Genomic DNA, 19,467 nt, shown 5'->3' with positions numbered 1-19,467 from the left:
TGTTTACGATCCGTCATTAAATCAATTACTTGATTAGTTATTCTGCAACTATTTTGAAAATCCATTATTTGCGTTTTTCAAACACAAATTATCACAAATTTCCAGGTTGCAGCAGATTTAACGTTTTTCTTTGTCGTGTTTCATCGTGAACGGAATAATAATTTTCTGATATTTCATTAGTAGATCAATAATCTGCAGATCAATCACATGAACGTTGTCATTAGTCGCCGTCGTACTTTGACTCAAACCGCATCACGTTTAGAAGTTTTTCAGTTGTTGATTATTAACATTGAATCAGTTTGATGTTCGTGAATATTGAGTTCAGACGTTTAAAATCATCCTGGATTCAAATGGACTTCTGCAGATTGATTTTGTTCCTTTCACGTGTAATTTCTGCAGAAATCATCTCGTACAGACGTTAAACTGAGCGAACGCGTTCGCAGCGGCTCCGGACGAAACGTCGGATACGAAACTTTCGTTAAAACGTCCGGAACGTCGCACAGCAGAAAATACTCACGTTAACATTTTTAAACGTATTCAAGCTGAAATATATTTCACACATTCAGTTCATGTTAAAGTTACGGCATCAGTCGTCTGTAACGAGAACGTGAACTAAACATCAGCGCAGCGGCGGATCTGATTGGCTGTGGAGGGAACAGAAGCTGATCTGATTGGCTGTGGAGGGAACAGAAGCTGATCTGATTGGCTGTGGAGGGAACAGAAGCTGATCTGATTGGCTGTGGAGGGAACAGAAGCTGATCTGATTGGCTGTGGAGGGAACAGAAGCTGATCTGATTGGCTGTGGAGGGAACAGAAGCTCTCGGTGGACCTGAAACCAGGAAAAATCACACTTTTCAAAACTTTTTTCAAATCTGGAAAAAGCATCAGACGGTTTCCAGATTTTAAATCCTAAATCTCCCTCGAAGCCCCCCGAGGACCAAAGTCTTCAAAACGAGCGCTGACGAAGCGTTTTCCATTCTGTACCATAGCTTTCAACGATGTTTGTGTCTCTTAATCTGAAAAGGAGGAAGATGCAGTGATTTTGTAAAGAAAGAAGGAAACATCCCGTCGAAGCCGCCCGACGCTTTTCAGTTCCCGTTTTCTTTTGTTTGGACGTCTCTCATTTTAACTCCAGTACGATAGTTCTGTTTCGCGGGTGTGTCGAGTGGTAGATTTTAACCAGAAAAAGCTTGCAGCAGTTTTATTCACATTTAGGTACCAGATTTTCTTGTTATTCTTCTGATTGTGCTTATTTTATATGTATTTATAAAGTATGTTTTGGGGAGTTCCTTTTGTGATTTAGGCCTGAATGATAGTCTCAAATATATATGTAAACACATTTGATGTCTTAATACCTTTTAGATATTGTAAAAAGAGTGAACAAGTGAGAGGAATTAACCCTTTTGTAAAATCAAAAAATGGTCATGACATGGTCTCCCTGTTTTTGAAAGCAGGACGTAAAACGACGCTTTCATCACTTTTGTATAAAAATGCTTTTCCGATATTTAACTTTTTGTAAACAGCATCATTTGTGTTTCCCCTGGTTCTTCTCGTCCTTTGTGTATTATTGTGAAATGTATAATCATGGTTATTTCTTAATGCACTATTTTTGTTGGGGCACCTAATAAGAGCAATGCATCTTAGCAAAAAAGAAAAAAAAGCTAAAAGTGAAAAAAAAAAGATGAAAGCTAGAACGATATGCACCGATATGTTTTTTTTATTTTATGCCATTCTGAAATGGCAAAAATCCTTGTCATGTGAAATTTTTATATTTCAGAAACTTATAACGTCATAATATTCCACCGCTCTTCCTTTTGGTTTCGGTGTTTAGAAAACGATATTTTATCCATCTGAATATTAGACCCGATTCTAGTTTTTGTGTTTTTTGGTGAGAATGATTCGTACGATTTAAAAACAGGCAGCAGATTTTAAAACCACTCCGAAAACGAGTTTTTGTGTCACTGATCTCAAGGAAACTTCCATCGATGTTGGTGTTGTTGTTGATGGTGCTGTTCTCGTCGTCGCACACAATCTGGATCATTTACTTATGCAACTGTGCTCCTGTGCTCTGATGCAAGCTCGCCTTCCACGCTGCCCTGGAAACATGAAAAATTCAAACAACAAAGAGTCGAGTTCGATACCTTACGACTGACCACAATTCAATACCACGTCTTCTCTTTCTTTTTATCGCAGGTGGTTTTTGTTTGACGCTCCAGTTAAACTGAGAACTTTTGTGTCCCTCAGGTTCCTCAAAATGTACAAAAGATCCCGAACTGAAACAGCTCAGTTAGACTTTCAGTTGCTTGAAAAACGTTTAAGGTCAAATTCAGATTTTGTGGTTGTGTCAAACAGCGCCCCCAAATCACAAAGGGAGGTATTACAACAAAGGAAAAAAAAAAACTGGAGACGCATTTATTAAAAGTTAACTTGAGAAATAACTATAAAATGATGTAAAAAATTACATCGGCGTGTCGCTTAAAAAGTTTTAAGAACTTACGAGAAAATTCGCTGACTTTTATCAAATCCTTGTTTTGCAATTATTTACATTTATAAAACCTGAACTTTTATAGTTACGAGACAAAGTGATTATGTGAAATAAATCGTATAAAAAATAAATAGCTGCAGATCTCTGAGAATTCGAAGGAAACGTCTCCAATTTTTTCCTTTTCGTGGGACGTTTTATGTTTAAGGACTGTTGAAGAAAACGATTTCCAACTGTGCTGAAGAAAAGCAAAACATCTGACATCCCTTTAACTCTTAAAAAAATCTCTAAATTTCTTTGCCATCAGAGCAGAAGTGAGGCAGCAGTCTGAAGTCTGGACCACTAAACTTTCTGACTTTATGCAAATCCAGCAGCACCGACGGAAACGTTCGGTCGCTGCTCAGCGTCGTCGGACGCCGTCGTGTCGCCCAACATCCGTCTGGTGTCCTCGGGAAAAGCCATTTTTCAGTTGATGGAATGAAGCCCGGGCGAAGCCGAACCTCTCACTTCACATCGACACGTCAAGCAGCTCGTTTTCTTTCTGTTTCTGTCACAGTCGTAGAAAGTTTGCTTCTCACCGTCCTGGTTTTCAGATGCGGTTTTAAAATTGACAAATATAGTTTTTTCAATGTTTTACTTCAATGTGAAAGAGGGCAGAGGCACTGCATCTTTGTGAAATATGAAATATATCATCAAAGTATATCAAAGCACAATGTTTAATTAATGTCTTTAGAATACGAACGGGGGGCGACACCCCGGGTCTTTTCTTTTTCTGTCTCTGGCCATGCTGTAAATAGATGCATGTCTTTTGTTTTCTGTTTTTTTTCCTGTGATCCAGTGCTTTTTGTACAGAAACAGTCTAATAAAGATTACATTTGGCTTGAAACTCTGGCTGGCAGACGTCTGTTGGTGTTCAAATCAACTTTCACAGGAGCAGAAGAAAGAAAAAAATAATGTACATAAATACATATCACAATTAATAAAGTAATTAAATGTATAAATACAAAGAATCCGTCACCAGCTGATGTTCCAGTAAACCAACGTTAAACCTGCCAAACAAAAATGTCCAAAATGTGAAAAGAAAGTCATACTATAGCATGTCGTCCAAAGTATTAAAAAAATGTCGTCCGAGATGTGAAATGTACCCTGGAAGACCCAATGTAGTTACCATGGAAACATGCTCGCTGCTAACTGAAGGTCCGAAGGCTGGGATGGAACCTACAACCTCCAACCACTCCACCACTGTGATACCTCGTAACGGTCGTCTGTCCAAAATATTAAAAAAAGCCATATGACAGCTTGTCGTCTGTCGGTTTCTCAGCAACGATCTCATTGGACGAAGGAGACGCAGGTTTTCCTTCATAATGGGAAATAAATAGAAAATAAGAAGAAACGGAAGCGTTGGCGGTCTTCATAAACAGATATGTTCTCTATTCTGGGGGGACATTTTGGTAGTTTCTCAGTAACCTCCAGCAGGAATCTCCAACCGAGATCCAGCTGGTGATGAAACTGTTGGCGGCGGATCGAGAAGCTTCTGACGGACGTTCAGAGTCGATGTGAATCCATCGGTCCGAGTTGAGCGGCAGGAAGAAACATCACGACCACAGAAACACAACGGGATTCAGGAGGCTCCAGAAGACGGTCGGGAATCCTGCTGGAAGTCCTTCAAAGATTCTGTCCCGGTTCTGAAATTAATTACACGAGTTTACGTTGAGCTTTCAGACACTCGACACGTCTGTAAACCGGGTCAGAACACATCTTCGATAAAACATAACCGGGAGTGCCGTCACGGACAGAATCTGAGTCCACAGTCCTGAAGCGGGTCTCGGAGGCCTCGCCGGGTCTCGGACCTCGCCGGGTCTCGGACCTCGCGGCTCCAGAACAACCAGAAGTTGACGGCGATCAGAGGAAAAACAAAAAGCAGCGATAAGTGTTTCAAGGCTGAAGGTCAACGGTGGCGTTTATCAGCAGGAAGTCTGGTTTCCATCACGGAGGACCAGAACAGTCCGGTATCAGGGGGGAGGGGGGGCTTCAAGGACGATTAACTTTGACTTCCACCGTCAGCACCGACCTTGATGAGCGTGGAGTCCGCTTCTTAACGCAGCGCTCGTTAACGAAGAGCAGCGCCCGAAGAAACGCCGACCCGCCCTGACTCGGCACGTCCTCGGCCAAAAAAAACACCGCAGCTGCCAGAACTGGACCTCCTCATCCTCAGGCAGAGAGGAAGAGGAGCGCCTCCACCGAGGGGGTCCGATCCACGCTCCGATTGGTCGAAAAGAATAATTTAAGAGGGAAACTCTCCGATCCGCAGCAGAAGAACCGTCAGGACACGGTGGGATCCTCGGGTCCGTTCGGATCGGTTTTCCGTGGTTCCCCTCTGACCGGCAGCCTCGTCTCCGTGGAAACGTCATCTCAGAGAGTCCGAAGCAGAGAGCAGCGAGTCGACTGATTTCCTGGTGACGCCAGCTGCTGCAGGTTCACGGAGAGTTCTTCACCGCTCAGAGCTGATGTTTGGCTTCACGAATAGCTGAAATAGTTTTCAATCAGTCGGATTGGGAGGGGGGGGGCTGCAGGTGTGTTTAGTTTGGGCGAGCCGTGGAGTTAAGTGACATGATGTCACTGCTGCTCTTCGTACATCTGCGCAGCTAAACGCTGAAGCATTAGAGCGTTTCCTGCGAGCTGATGATGTCATGGCGAGCAGCGTCAGGTTGTTCTGTTATTGTAACGCAGCGCTGCCGACTGACAGCAGGACTGTAAGTCATCTCACACAGGAAGAACCCCGCCCCCCCCAGCCCCGGCCCCCCCGGCCCCGGCCCCCCCGGCCCCGGCCCCGGCCCTCACCATGACACCAGAGCCCTCGCCAACTGGAGGACGAGGTATTTAAATCACCCGTCTGAAGGTTCGGGTTTCCTGGGAAGGACGAGGTTCTGGACGAAGTCTGGAATGTGACGCGGGCCATCGAAACCATGTGTTGCTCAACATGTTTCCATCCGCTGCACTCAGATCTGAAATAATACTCATGAGACCTACGGTGGCCTGCTGGGCACAAATCAATCACACAAAAGTTCAATATCTCAGTTTTAGTTAGATGTGATCAATAATCATGTTTCTTAGTTTAGTTTCAGTTTAGCATGTTTGTTTAGGTACACACACACACACACACACACACACACACACTCACTGACAGGTGTCACGGATCATCTTCAGGTTCATCCGTTGCTTTCACAGTTTTAAGTGAATCATGAGAAGCTGTCAATCAAACTGCTGACGTGTTTCAGGATGGAGGTCAGTTTAACTGATGTCCTGAGAATCTCTGATTTTAAGTTTCCTTCAGTCTCAGTGATCAGTGACGTTTGTCTGATTACCCATGATGCACTGCAGACAGGAGCTGCTCTCAGTCAGCTGCTGCTGTTAAAGGGACAGTTTGTCTACATGTGGACGGATACAGGCTGAAGACACCTTCACCGTTGTCACGTCGCTCCTGAACGCACCGACATGTTGGAGATTCACTTTGAAATATGACGAGGTGTCACTAAACCGTTTCCCCCCAAAGTTTGGTGCCAAATTCTTCATCAATCCTGAAATATCTCATATCTCTGACACGCGTCACCATTAAATTAGGTACAGACAGACGCTCAGGTTCCCCAGAGGATGAACTTCATTCAAAGTGAGAGTTCTTTGTTTGGGGTTTTAATTTATCGTGACATTTTCTTTCAGCTGCAGAGTTAAAATTATTTATAATATAAAAACTAGACTCACCTGGATTCACCTGATCTCTCTGAGGTTGGCGACCTCCTCTTCATCATCTTCAGCTCTAAAAGAACAAAGATGAAGAAAATCTGACTGAGCAGAGTCTCACTGAAACACGTTCATGTGTTATTTACAACATATTAAACATACTAAAGTTTACAACATATTAAACACACTAAAGTTTACAACATATTAAACATACTAAAGTTTACAACATATTAAACATACTAAAGTTTACAACATATTAAACATACTAAAGTTTACAACATATTAAACACACTAAAGTTTACAACATATTAAACACACTAAAGTTTACAACATATTAAACATACTAAAGTTTACAACATATTAAACACACTAAAGTTTACAACATATTAAACATACTAAAGTTTACAACATATTAAACACACTAAAGTTTACAACATATTAAACATACTAAAGTTTACAACATATTAAACATTCTAAAGTTTACAACATATTAAACATTCTAAAGTTTACAACATATTAAACATACTAAAGTTTACAACATATTAAACATACTAAAGTTTACAACATATTAAACACACTAAAGTTTACAACATATTAAACATTATAAAGTTTACAACATATTAAACATACTAAAGTTTACAACATATTAAACACACTAAAGTTTACAACATATTAAACATACTAAAGTTTACAACATATTAAACATTCTAAAGTTTACAACATATTAAACATACTAAAGTTTACAACATATTAAACATTATAAAGTTTACAACATATTAAACATACTAAAGTTTACAACATATTAAACATACTAAAGTTTACAACATATTAAACACACTAAAGTTTACAACATATTAAACATTATAAAGTTTACAACATATTAAACATTCTAAAGTTTACAACATATTAAACATACTAAAGTTTACAACATATTAAACACACTAAAGTTTACAACATATTAAACATACTAAAGTTTACAACATATTAAACATACTAAAGTTTACAACATATTAAACATACTAAAGTTTACAACATATTAAACACACTAAAGTTTACAACATATTAAACATTATAAAGTTTACAACATATTAAACATACTAAAGTTTACAACATATTAAACACACTAAAGTTTACAACATATTAAACATTCTAAAGTTTACAACATATTAAACATACTAAAGTTTACAACATATTAAACATACTAAAGTTTACAACATATTAAACATTATAAAGTTTACAACATATTAAACATACTAAAGTTTACAACATATTAAACATTCTAAAGTTTACAACATATTAAAGTCCAACAGCCCTGAGACCGATGCTTTTATTTTGTTGGTCTGACAAACAGCAGGAAGTCTGAGAACTCGGTTGGAAACCTGACGATTGTGTCCCCCCCACCGATCAGGTTACAGCTATCGGTGGGGGGGACGTAATATCCACAGGCCTGTCAATCAAACAGACACGCCCCCAAAAACAGGTCTTCTTGAATCTTCTTTTCTAATGAATGAGGGATTATTTTCAGATGGACCTCCAGAAAACTAATAAGAAGGAGTGACTTTAGCTAACAACACCGAGATAACTGATGGACACATTTTATTCACTTTGGATTTGATGAGAGAAGTTGAATGGGAGTCTATGGAGCCGGAGGCTTTTTGGAGCCGACCTCTAGTGGCACTCGCTGGTATTGCAGCTGAAGACACTTCTGGATCAGAACCATTTTACAGACCTGAAGCTACGAACTCTTTTAGAAACAGTCTGTGGTTAAAATATTCCATGAAGTGTTCCATGAGATCGACCAATAGGACGACAGACTGCCCTCCAGAGAGAACCATGACAGCCGTGATTGACGGGAGCTCATCGTGAACAACGACTTGTAGCGTCGCCAGTCTCCTCACAAAGACACAGCAGGAGTTTATAGAGTTACCATGGTGACAGACAGACACATACATCGTGAAGAGTGATGTGGACACTAGGGGGCAGCGCGTGGTGACATCACTCATGTTCACATACCAGCGCTCACATTAACTTGTGGAACTCAGCGATGATGTCGATCAGGAGACGAAGGTTGTTGCGTCCTGCTGCTCCGTCATGGTGCTGCGTTCAGGAACACGTTCAGTATATCGAGTACGTTCAACTCAAGTGTTTGAACTCTGCTCCTCCGTGACGTCGTGGGTTTCATGTTTCGGTCCGACACGTTAATTCCTCGACGTGTCACCGTGACCCAGAACCACCCTCAGGAACAAATCCACATCATCTACCTCCATGCATTTAGTATGAAACAGACCACACACACACACACACACAGAGACACAAACACACACACACACACACACACACACACACACACACAGAGACACAAACACACACACACACACACACACACACACACACACACACACACACACACACACACAGAGACACACACACACACACACACACACACACACGCTGACAGCAGCCTAATAAACAGAGGCGAGTGTGGACTGTTTCCCTCCATTAAACACACCATCACATCCTCCAATGTTTCCCATGAACAGTTCAGTGTGTGCAGGATTATAGAAAACGTCCTGAACTGTTGTTTTCTTTCCCTCCTCCTCCTCCTCCTCTTCTTCCTCCTCCTCCTCCTCCTCCTCCTCACCTCCTCGGAGCTGGGCGAGATGTTTTCGGAGGACACGACACCTCCCGGAGAGGCGAAGCAGCAGAATACACTTTACACCTGCTTCCCTTCTTCATCTGTCTTCATTTTTCTGGAGGAGGCAGGATGTTTGATTTGGCTGCGACCTGCTCCATGACTTAATCCCTGGGTGCTATTGTTAAATATTTCACGTTAAAAAAAAATAATGAAAACCAAATGCGGTGCAGGGACGGCGGTTCGGGTTTCAGGGCCTGCGCTTTAACAACGTTACGTTTCCAGCACGTCGAGGCCAAATAACTCACTTATGTTTCCCTTGTAATATTACGCCAAACATGAGATCTTTACTTTGTCAAATCTGGTAAGTATCAAACCAACTGTATCAATAGGAAAACAGTTTTAATAAGCATTCCCAGGCGAGGGCTGAGGAACACCTCTCACCTGGAAGCTATTAGAGCCGACAGGAAATGGAGGCAGAGATCGAGTGCTTCCCAATAATGTGCGTCCCCCCGGAGAGAGGAAATATGTAGATTCATCATAAAACATATCTGAGCGCTTGGACTGAACCAGAAGAGAATCAGCACAGACAGCTGGGCACCTCCAGCCCTCCAACTTCATATCGCACAAACATCTGCAGATGCAGCGAGCAGATAGCGTTTCATCGCTCATGTCGTAGCATCTCTCCTGACAGTCAAACTGTAAACACCTTCTCCAGATGGACGGATGAATTTATGGAGCCGCCTTCCCGCCAACACCATGAAAAATACACCAAAACTTTGGCAGGACGGGAATAAAATACTGTAGAGAAGAGTCACAAACAGGAGACGGTTCTAAAACTACAGCTCTAAAACAAAACTGACTCTTACTTTACTTTTCATACATTCTATTTTTATTGTAGTTAATATTTTTATTTCTATATTTGAATCGTGACTTTCAAAGTAAAGGCTTAACATTTTTTTTTGTAAAGGTTTTAAAAGGTCAAACTCAAGATTTTACACGTGTATGATAATTCAACTTTATGAGATGTCAGAAAACAGATTTACCAACCAAACATTACGTCACCACAACTAAATCAGACAACGCAAAAATGATGACAACGTGATGTCAGTAGAGGTGTGCTACATCGTACTGTTCACAATATTTATTCAACGTTTACAATTAATATCGTAATAATGGTAATAATCCAATTTGTCGTACGTTACCGCACAAAAAAAGCACGCAAGTATGTAAAAAGTATCAGACAATGTTTACATTTCATTTAAAAAAGTTTTACTTTGTAAATCTAAACTAGTTTTATTAAGTCCATAAAAATGTTTTTCTTTTTTTTTATTAAAGTCGAATGAAGTCACAACTATAAACATCAATGTCAAAATAATTGCAAAATTGAAGTGGCTAACAAAACTACAGGACGTCCTGAATGTGACTTAAAGAGCAAAAATGTACTAACATTGTAAAAAAAAAAAAAAAAAAATGTTTGAGGTACTAATTCAAAATTACAGCCTGCTGTCTCTTAATTTAGATATTGTATCTCGTAACTGCCATCAATATTCATATTTGGCATCTGTTTTCATTCCAGCTAAAAAATTATGAAATAATAACAAAAAAATACAGAAAAATGTACAAATAAAAAGTAAATAATTTATTATACAAATGCCAAAAACATGTGTATGTGTATGTAACTCTACGTCTGATGTAAAAAGTGAGATAGTAACGGGACACCATGCTGCCAATTCAAAATGATATTCAGTAGAAGTTTTAAGATATAAGTTCAAATTACATATTGATTTGTTTCTATATAAAAATGATCAAAAACTTGAGACACCATCATTAAAGAAATGATACTAATGGAATATTTCCAGTGTTGATGCTCTTTTTTTTTCTTGCCACTAATGGATCTCCGTACATTTGCAGAACTATTGGGCCTTTTGACTGATAGATTTCTGTCCGCCGTCCTTCACATTCCCGACTGTTAAAGTCCTTCATCAGCAGTCTTCCTCGTCTCCATTCAAATTCCTGAAGCGGAGCGATCATCATCAGGACGTCTCGGAGGCCGAAATCAGTGTTAATAAATCAATCCCGGCTTGGGTGAGCTCTCCATCGCTCCCTCAGCTGCTTGCTACACAAATGGATTCAGCATGTTTAATGAGGGTGGGGGAGGTGGGGGAGGTGGAGGTAACTAATACCTTTAATGATCTCGGCAGACCAGAAAACACTGGCACCTGCCCAGAGCGGCGGGGGGGATGTGCTGGACGGCGGCGGTCGAGGACGGAGACGCTCTGGCAGATTTACGGCCGAGGACGGAGGAAGCGGTGAAACGAGCCACGCGGTGACATCACAGGCCGCCGACGTCTCAGCGCTGCGCCGCGGTGAACGGTGTCACAACAGTTCAGGCTTCTTTTTGATGTTTCTTTTGGAGCTTTCTTGTGGATTTCAGTGGGGTTTCAAAATAAAAGCACAAATGTTCGTGACTCGAACAGGAATTAAAGCTGCAGCTGTCTTTAAAATACACTTCAGTCATTTACAGATATTTATTTATTCTAAATATTGAGTGAATATAATGTTTCCCCTTGAAATTAAAATGAAAAGCTTCCCTGAAGGGTTTTCTCTTTATATTTAGAGTAACGTCGAATATCTTCCTCATTAACGATGAACACGAGCTGCTGAGTTCAACAGTCCAGAACCAAAACACAGAAAAACATCCGCTGATGCATCACAGAGATAAATCAAATCCAAAATCAATAAATACACCATCAAAATCCAAGCAGACATTTCTTAACATCAAACAACAACCACATGTGACCCGAGAGCTGCAAACTGAGCGTTCACAGAAACCAACAAACAATAAAAGTCCTGTTCAACACAAACCGATAAACTTCCTCCAATCAGCAGTTTTGAGCTTCAAAATCAATAAAACTTCATCTCAAGAGCTTTAAATGATCAAAACACTCGCCGGAGACTTCGTTAAAGTCACGGCGAAACGCTGCAGGTAAACCATGAGGAGCTTCACCAGGAAGTCCAGGATCAGGACAGGATGTACAACAGGTAGACTTCCAGGAAGTGAAATAAGAGAACACTTCAAAACACAGAGGTTTTATACGAAAAGAATATATCACCTTTATTTGAAGAAAAGAAACAGACAGAGAAACAAGATGAACTCAAATGTTCAGCTTTACCCTTCAAAATAAAAGTCCTTGTCTGGTTAACTGTACATGAAATAAACAGGAAACAAAGGTCAGAGGTCGTTTTCAAACCTTTCAGCAGCTGGAAATGATGACAACGGTTGATGTCACCTGACTGCTGTAAGATTTTAGTGGAACACCTTCAACTCTGAAATCACCTCATTCAGGAAGTCAAATCTAATAACAACTCAACAACCAACCAGGTTAACGGTTCACGTCTCCGCTCGGAGACGCGTCCATCGTCCGCTCGGAGACGGCGTCCGACGGGTTCGAGGAGCGTTCACCGGAGCACAAACAGCTTCCGGCGGGACAACGAGGTCACGACCCGCCGGTGCTGCGCTGGATGTACGTTACCTTTAACGCAGCGCTCCACATCACCCGCGGGACGTCCCGGCGCTGCTTGGAAATGCAGCAGCCAGTTGCATTACAGAGCTGCACATTCTCTCACCGACAGCCTGCAGGACACGACGGCCGAGCAGAGAAATATCCCAATATTTACAGGTTGGAGTCGCATACTGAGGTTTTATGTCATAAATAAATACGAAGTACATCCGACAGGTGAAGTTAACCCTGAAAATATTTATTTTAACAAAACAGAAATCTGCAGTGCTGCAAAGTACTGAAGTAATTTACTGAAGGAGCTTCATATTTCCACCCCACCACGTTTATCTGACAGTTTTATGTTTGATTTGACACAACGAATAATGAAACCAGCTGTTAAAATCCAACACGTTGGAGGTTTGATGTTTTAACGTCTTACAGGATGAGGAAGCGTTCAGTCGTCTCCTGATCGACGTCACGGAGTTCCAAACGTTAACGTGACTGAAACAGAAAATCTCCGACACGCTCGTTAACAGCTGAGAGTTCCTGAGCCCAAGCAGTGATTTCACCACAGAAACATCCCATTTTGTGACGTGACTTCAAATGATCTCCTGAATAAACCATCAGATATGTGCAGCGACAGGAAACCTTTCACCTTCCTCACATCAACACGTTAAACTAACACAAAGTCCGACTTCTGTCATGTTTTGTACGTTTTTTTTCTCGGTATCATCTTCGACCGAAGATCTTTTCATGACTGCTGCACGAGTGAACTGCTATTCTCAAACTTCAAATTTGACGCTTTGGTCTTCACCATCTTGGAGCCAGAAGTGACCATATTTGGACTGACTGTCAATCAAACAAGCCCCGCCCCCAAACATATCAGTGTTAGAGTCCTAATATGTAGTGAATGAAGGAAACACTGATCAGATGGAGTTTATCTAACGACACCATGATGACTTTATATTTCAGGAGAACTTGATGCTTTATAATGAGAGTCTGTTGGAGCCCCTAGTGGTCCTCAGTGGTACTACAGATGGAGTCTATGGAGACAGCCCCTAGTGGTCCTCAGTGGTACTACAGATGGAGTCTATGGAGACAGCCCCTAGTGGTCCTCAGTGGTACTACAGATGGAGACTACGGGGACAGCCCCTGGTGGTCCTCAGTGGTATTACAGATGGAGTCCACGGAGACAGCCCCTGGTGGTCCTCAGTGGTACTACAGACGGAGTCTACGGGGACAGCCCCTGGTGGTCCTCAGTGGTATTACAGATGGAGACTACGGAGACAGCCCCTAGTGGTCCTCAGTGGTACTACAGATGGAGACTACGGACACAGCGCCTGGTGGTCCTCAGTGGTACTACAGATGGAGACTACGGAGACAGCCCCGAGTGGTCCTCAGTGGTACTACAGATGGAGACTATGGAGACAGCCCCTAGTGGTCCTCAGTGGTACTACACTTTAAGGCAGTTCTGCACTGTCTTCACTTCTTGCTACGTCCACTTTTATTTACAGTCTGTGATTGGACCCTCTTCTTCTGCAGGTGTTTTTAATGGCACCAAATGGAGAATGAGCTCCCCCTACTGTTGATGTAAGGAACTGCTAGTTTTGATATAAAAAACAGTGGATAAGAACTAGCCTTAATTCACGTTATTTTGGCCAATTTTTTTCAAACTTGGTAAAAACTTCCACAATATTTGAATGGAAATGTCGCTGAAGATGATTTTTATCACTTAGAATTTTTATTATGAATATTTTGGGTCCCACAGATTCTGAAGTTTAAACAGACCTTTAGGTTTTTTGCGATCCATTCCCTCGGCTTTACGATCCGTATCGTATGTCACGTGTTCGCGTCGTCTCCGTTACTGTCTGAAAACGGACGTGTTGTTAACTTCACACCATCTCGGGCCGAGCAGAGTTTCCAAACATTACCTCATGATGAGAAGAAAAAGTGCTGCTTTGATTTAGGAGATAGCAGACAAGCTGAAGTTGCATCACAGACTTATTAAGGCTGTGGACATACAGCTGCATAGATTTACACCACATCAGACCACTTTTACAAGACAGTTGATGAGATTCAAGTATCCTCCTTCACACAGCAGCGTATAAATATTTACCTGCAGTGCGTCTGATTCCATCTGTCCGGCGCTGGTGCTGCCCTCATATACTTCCCTCTGGGAACGGTGAAGATGTAGCCGAGATCCGCGCTGACCGAGGCTCTTATTAAAACAATGAAGCTCATAATTATCCTGGAATTCCAAAGCAGTGCTATAGTCGTAATGAGGCCACACAGGAGCTGGCGTATAAAGAATGAATGTAATAAATAAGCCATTAGATGGGCAGTAAAAAGAGGAGGATATAAAAAAAGACAACAACACTGAAATGAGTTCAGACAGGTCTTGTTGTCTCTTGATGAGCACTTGGAGAAGTTTCTATTTTCAACCTTTAACAGTGTTTGCTTGCGAGTCAAACCTATATTAAAAATAATAATGTGGAGAATTTGAAAAGTCGCGTTAAAAAGTGCGTCTGATGATCCTGAATGGCTGCTGGGAGTTAGAAGGAAATAGTGATTAGATATTAACATGTTTTCTCTGATAAAACATCTTTAACGTTCACGCCGGTCTCCTGCCCGTCTCCATTATTTACTATTAACACGGTTGTTATTTTTCATTGCTTGTATTTAAAGGTTAGAGTTTATGACCAGCTTCTTTTTATCGCCTACATAACCTCTGAAGCTCTTTTTTTGCTTTTCAAAGGTAATTCTACGCACCTGCGGGTCAAAAGTCCCTAATAATCACGTTTACAGGATGTTTTTTGTGTTCAATTTGTTTCAACACACAAACTTTTAAGAAATTAAAATCCTCTGTTAGTTAACAAAGTCTGAAATGTGGGAATTGCTACGGAGATGCAGTTCACGAGTTGTGTCGTGTTTACTGTAGTTTTTAGAAATATTTTATGACGTGGAAGTTCATGTTTCGTTGGATTTTATATTGTACTTTTAGTCGAACATAGTTTTTCTCCATGAAACTCTGAAAACCAGAAGAGTCACTAACGTAGGCCAAGAACACGCGAACATGTTCCCGCTGACCGCCATCCGCCGCTAGGATTGCAAACAAGATGATAAAATGTCAAAGTATTGAGAGTTTCTGGGATCAGTAACTACTAAATTCATAAATTAAACTACGGAGAATTATTCTGAGCTCGAATGCAAATGGAACAATCACAATTTTAATTCCTGTTCAGTTGGTTGTTATTGATTGATTTAAATTTCTGGTGTCTATTATTATTATTATCTATAATTATTGTATGGACTTAAAGACAAGTTACAAATATACTTAATAATTAGGAGATTTCTATATGATGGTGGTTTAGTTTTTGTCTTTTCAGCACCTGGGAAAAATCCTGCAGCAGATCGATTGTTTTCTGGTATCATTGTGAATTAATGTGATCAGGAATAATTCTGAAAACTGTAAACAACCTAAAACGTTTGTCTTCACCCTCCGAAGATCTCGGAGTCTCTCGGCGTTGATTATTTGTCTCGAACATTAAACCCCCTGCAGAGCGAACACGAGCCGTCAAATCCGACGCGGCCTTCACGGCTCCATCACGGCCGTGAAAATTGTCCTTTTTTTTAATGGCTGCTTTGAAGTAAAAAGAATTATCATATCGCTGGAAGTATTAAAGTTCCCCAGAAGGAACCCTACAGTTTTATTAGTTTTACGGCTGCTGTCTTTTTACACATTTGACCGCCTTCCTGCAGCAAGTATAACACCAAAGTTAATGGCTAACGGAGAGAAAGTCAAAGGGAAAACTTGGCTGATTATAGCTATAACTCCTGCAGATACTAATTACCAGTGGCTGTAAAATAAGTCAAACTGGTCATCCTAATGAGTCCACCAGAGACCGATTGTTAAACTCCATTAAAAAGATCTATTTTTCTTCTCCTTTTTATTTGTGTTTTTTCCGCACTCTACTGTCAGCGTCATCTTATCAAGAGCAACCAAACAAACTCCTGTTTAAAGGTCATGACGCTGCTTCCATCCGAATCCAGTAATTAATGTAGAATTAAGCCTGACACCAACATTAAAAATGCTATTTCACTGCGTTTAGTTTTAAAAAACAGAAAGAAAAATCCTCTTCATTAAATGCTTTGTGTGAGAACAGTTTCCACTTCAGGTGAGTCATATTTGACCTTAAACAGCACAGGTTCAACATGGAAATGCTAATGTGTCTGTTTAAAAATATATTAAACAAGAAAACGTGTGTTCCTGCTGTACTAAATAAAAATATTGTCAAAATTATTAAAACTGGTATTCAACAGAAGGACAATAAGGAAATAAATAGCATCTGTTTAATTTAAAACACGTCTTTATACACAAACCAAGCAAAGAATCAATGTCAGAATTATTCTTTTCTTAAGTTAAAAAGTATCTCAGAGATTTATGAATGTCAGCCAAAACAAAGTGACAGAGGTCGAGAAAAACATTGTTTGGAATAATAACTGTTCTGGAAGGGAGCTGCAGAAAACCACCAACCTTCCTGCTCATTGGGAAGGTTAATTACTGTTGTCACTTCAGTTCATTTATACGGGACGATCAATAAGTTCAGAGTGTACCTGAACGCAGCACAGTGATGCACACGGAGCAGCAGGAAGCAACAGCCTTCACGAGGAAGTATTCAGAGTGTCGATCAACATCATCACTGAGTTGATGTTAACGTGAACATTAGTGATGTCAACATGGAAACCTGAAACTGGAGCAGAGAAACAGCAGATTTTCTTCAGCACGCCTGTTTAACAGCCACGTGTTCCTGAGCCCATGCAGGGATTTCCACAGTTCAGGTGGTTTAACAGTGAATGTTTAATCACAACAAGCACCGGTGTAGAAATCAGCGCATCGTCTCCAGCAGCAGCGCCGGTACGAGTTGAACCCATCATAACCCGACAGGTACCACATATTTGACTACTTTTTCTTAAAAAGGTAAACTAAGACGGGTTATCGTGTCTTCAAATGAAAAAGCATCAGACTTTGACTGAGACGCTCACAGAACTTTATTGATCTTGGACATCAGAGTTCCTCCTCAACGGCCTGAAGTTGGACTGAAGAGTTACTGAAGAGTTTCCACGTGTACGGTCTGTATGGAGGCAGTGAAGCCTCCATAGGAGGCTGCAGACAGCGGCCCTCCCGCGTTCAGCATTGTATGGTGATGAAAGGCGGATCATCGGGGAGTGAGCGGCTGTTATTTTGGCACGGCTCTCCTAATGTTGCTCGCAGCTCTATATATGCCATCCATCGCCGGAGCATCCAGGGACTCCCGGGGCTGCTAAAACCCTGCAGGGTGGGTAGAATCTAATAAAACGCACTTGACGTTTTAATTGCATTTTCCTCATCAAGGAGTAATCTGCAAGATGGTTGTGGCATTTCTGTTGAGACCAATAAGGCTGATATTATGATCAGTCATTTCTTTGATAAACACGCCAACGCCTCGATTGTGTGAAGAATATTGAACAAAACGAAGACGCTTGCTCTCGCGCACTCTTGCATCATTCCACTTCATGGATGTCCCGTGTTTTTTTTTTTTGGTAAATATTGTCTTATGCAATATTTCTGTATGTTTGTTGGTGTGCGTCTGTCAGTGTAATGTGGTGTAACTGCTCTCTCTCTGGCAGCTGTTTGAACAGGCTGTAAACAGAGTAAACAGTGATTCTGGACGCGCTGCAGGTTTCGGGGTTTAGTCGGGCTGCAGAGCGAGAGCTCGTCCCTGCAGTGTGACGGCGCCGTAATGTGGCCCATAATGGCTTTCAATTAGCACACTCATGAACTCCGCGCGCTAAAAACACTCCGCTCGTTTGGTCGACTCCCTCTCGGAGATCAGGTTCAGCGCTCGTGTGTTTAATACCAACAAAACCTTAAATCCAGTCTGTGGTTCTGGAGGTTCAAACTGTCCATCAACACATCCAGGAGCTGCTGAAGGTGTTTCAATGAGCCGCTGAAGGCTTCACACTGGATCAAATCAAACATTTACAACACTTCAACTCTGACTTTAGTTCCACTTTGTGACTCGTGATGACTTCTGGTTTTAATCAACAAACTGCACAAATCTTTATTAAATCTGACTTTTTATTATTTGGAAATGTGAGGATTTAATGAGGCACTCCACATTTGTAGGTGATAAATACAGATATTCAAAATAATGTGTTATATTATCATACTTTAACTGTATATATTTTAAAATAGACCAAATTAAAGGGAATAATTTGGTTTCAGAATATAAAGTTTAGAATTTTATTTCCTGTTCTTGCATCTGGACTTTTCTACGTTCTCCAGATCTGAACAGAACAAGAGGAACCTAGAAAAGTCGAGCTCACTGTTTCCTTCACGTGATGAGTGGGGTCGGGCTCTTTACCAAAAAACACCAAAACACGTAACACGAATATTTCACAGCAAAACTACTCATACCGACCGATTTTCAAAAATAAAGTTCAAATAGATTCACAGCAGCTCATTCTTCAGAAAACTGATGGATTCAAAATGTCATAAATGTCTTTTTGATATTTGGTTGATGTCTTTACGAGTAGTGCGAAAACACCCAAAAAAATTCACCCACTTTCAAAAAATAAAAACATTTTCTTTTCCACGTGAGATTCACGTTCGTTCTGAAAGTACTCGTTCAAAAAAACTAATTTATGTACAAAATGAGTCTAATAAAATGACGAGCAGTTCATTTTCTTTTCCAACTATCAAAACATCAACCATCAACTTCTGGTGGCCTTTTTTATATTTTGCAACATGACACAAAAACAGAAGTGACTCATACGTGTGCGTCAGGTTACGTGTGCGTCAGGAGGTTACATACATGTACATGGTTACGTGTGCGTCGGGTCACGTATGTGTGCGTCAGGTTACATACGTGTGCGTCGGGTCACATACGTGTGCTCCTTCCCTGTGTTTCCTGTCTCGCTGCCAGGCTGCAGGTGAAGCTGAGATTCTCCAGCGTTCATCCCGTTAACGGTTTCCGTGCCGTCGTCTTTGTTTGGCTTCTGTGATGGATTTCTCGCTCGCAGCCAAAAGTATTTGAAGTGTATTTTTTATGCGGCTGGTTCTGGACTGGAGC

General features: G+C 41.1%; 1 protein-coding gene across 1 annotated transcript in view; it reads left to right on the top strand.

Annotated features, from left to right (window-relative positions):
• The window catches only part of LOC138212682 (transcription factor COE3-like), a 47,146-nt gene extending 43,778 nt beyond the window's left edge, over window positions 1–3,368 (top strand). Inside the window, 1 exon segment of the mRNA XM_069173168.1 lies at window positions 1–3,368. This exon segment is cut by the window's left edge and continues 585 nt beyond it. The gene's annotated coding sequence lies outside the window, so the exon portion shown is untranslated.
• The last annotated feature ends 16,099 nt before the right edge of the window (window positions 3,369–19,467 follow it).

This window comes from Embiotoca jacksoni, unplaced genomic scaffold (assembly GCF_022577435.1).
Source record: "Embiotoca jacksoni isolate LCO1_2020_lvr unplaced genomic scaffold, fEmbJac1.0.p SCAF_100, whole genome shotgun sequence".
In the NCBI taxonomy this organism is placed as follows: Eukaryota; Metazoa; Chordata; class Actinopteri; family Embiotocidae; genus Embiotoca; species Embiotoca jacksoni.
The sequence above is the reverse complement of the archived record's forward strand: the minus strand, read 5'-3'. Positions and strand labels throughout refer to the sequence as shown.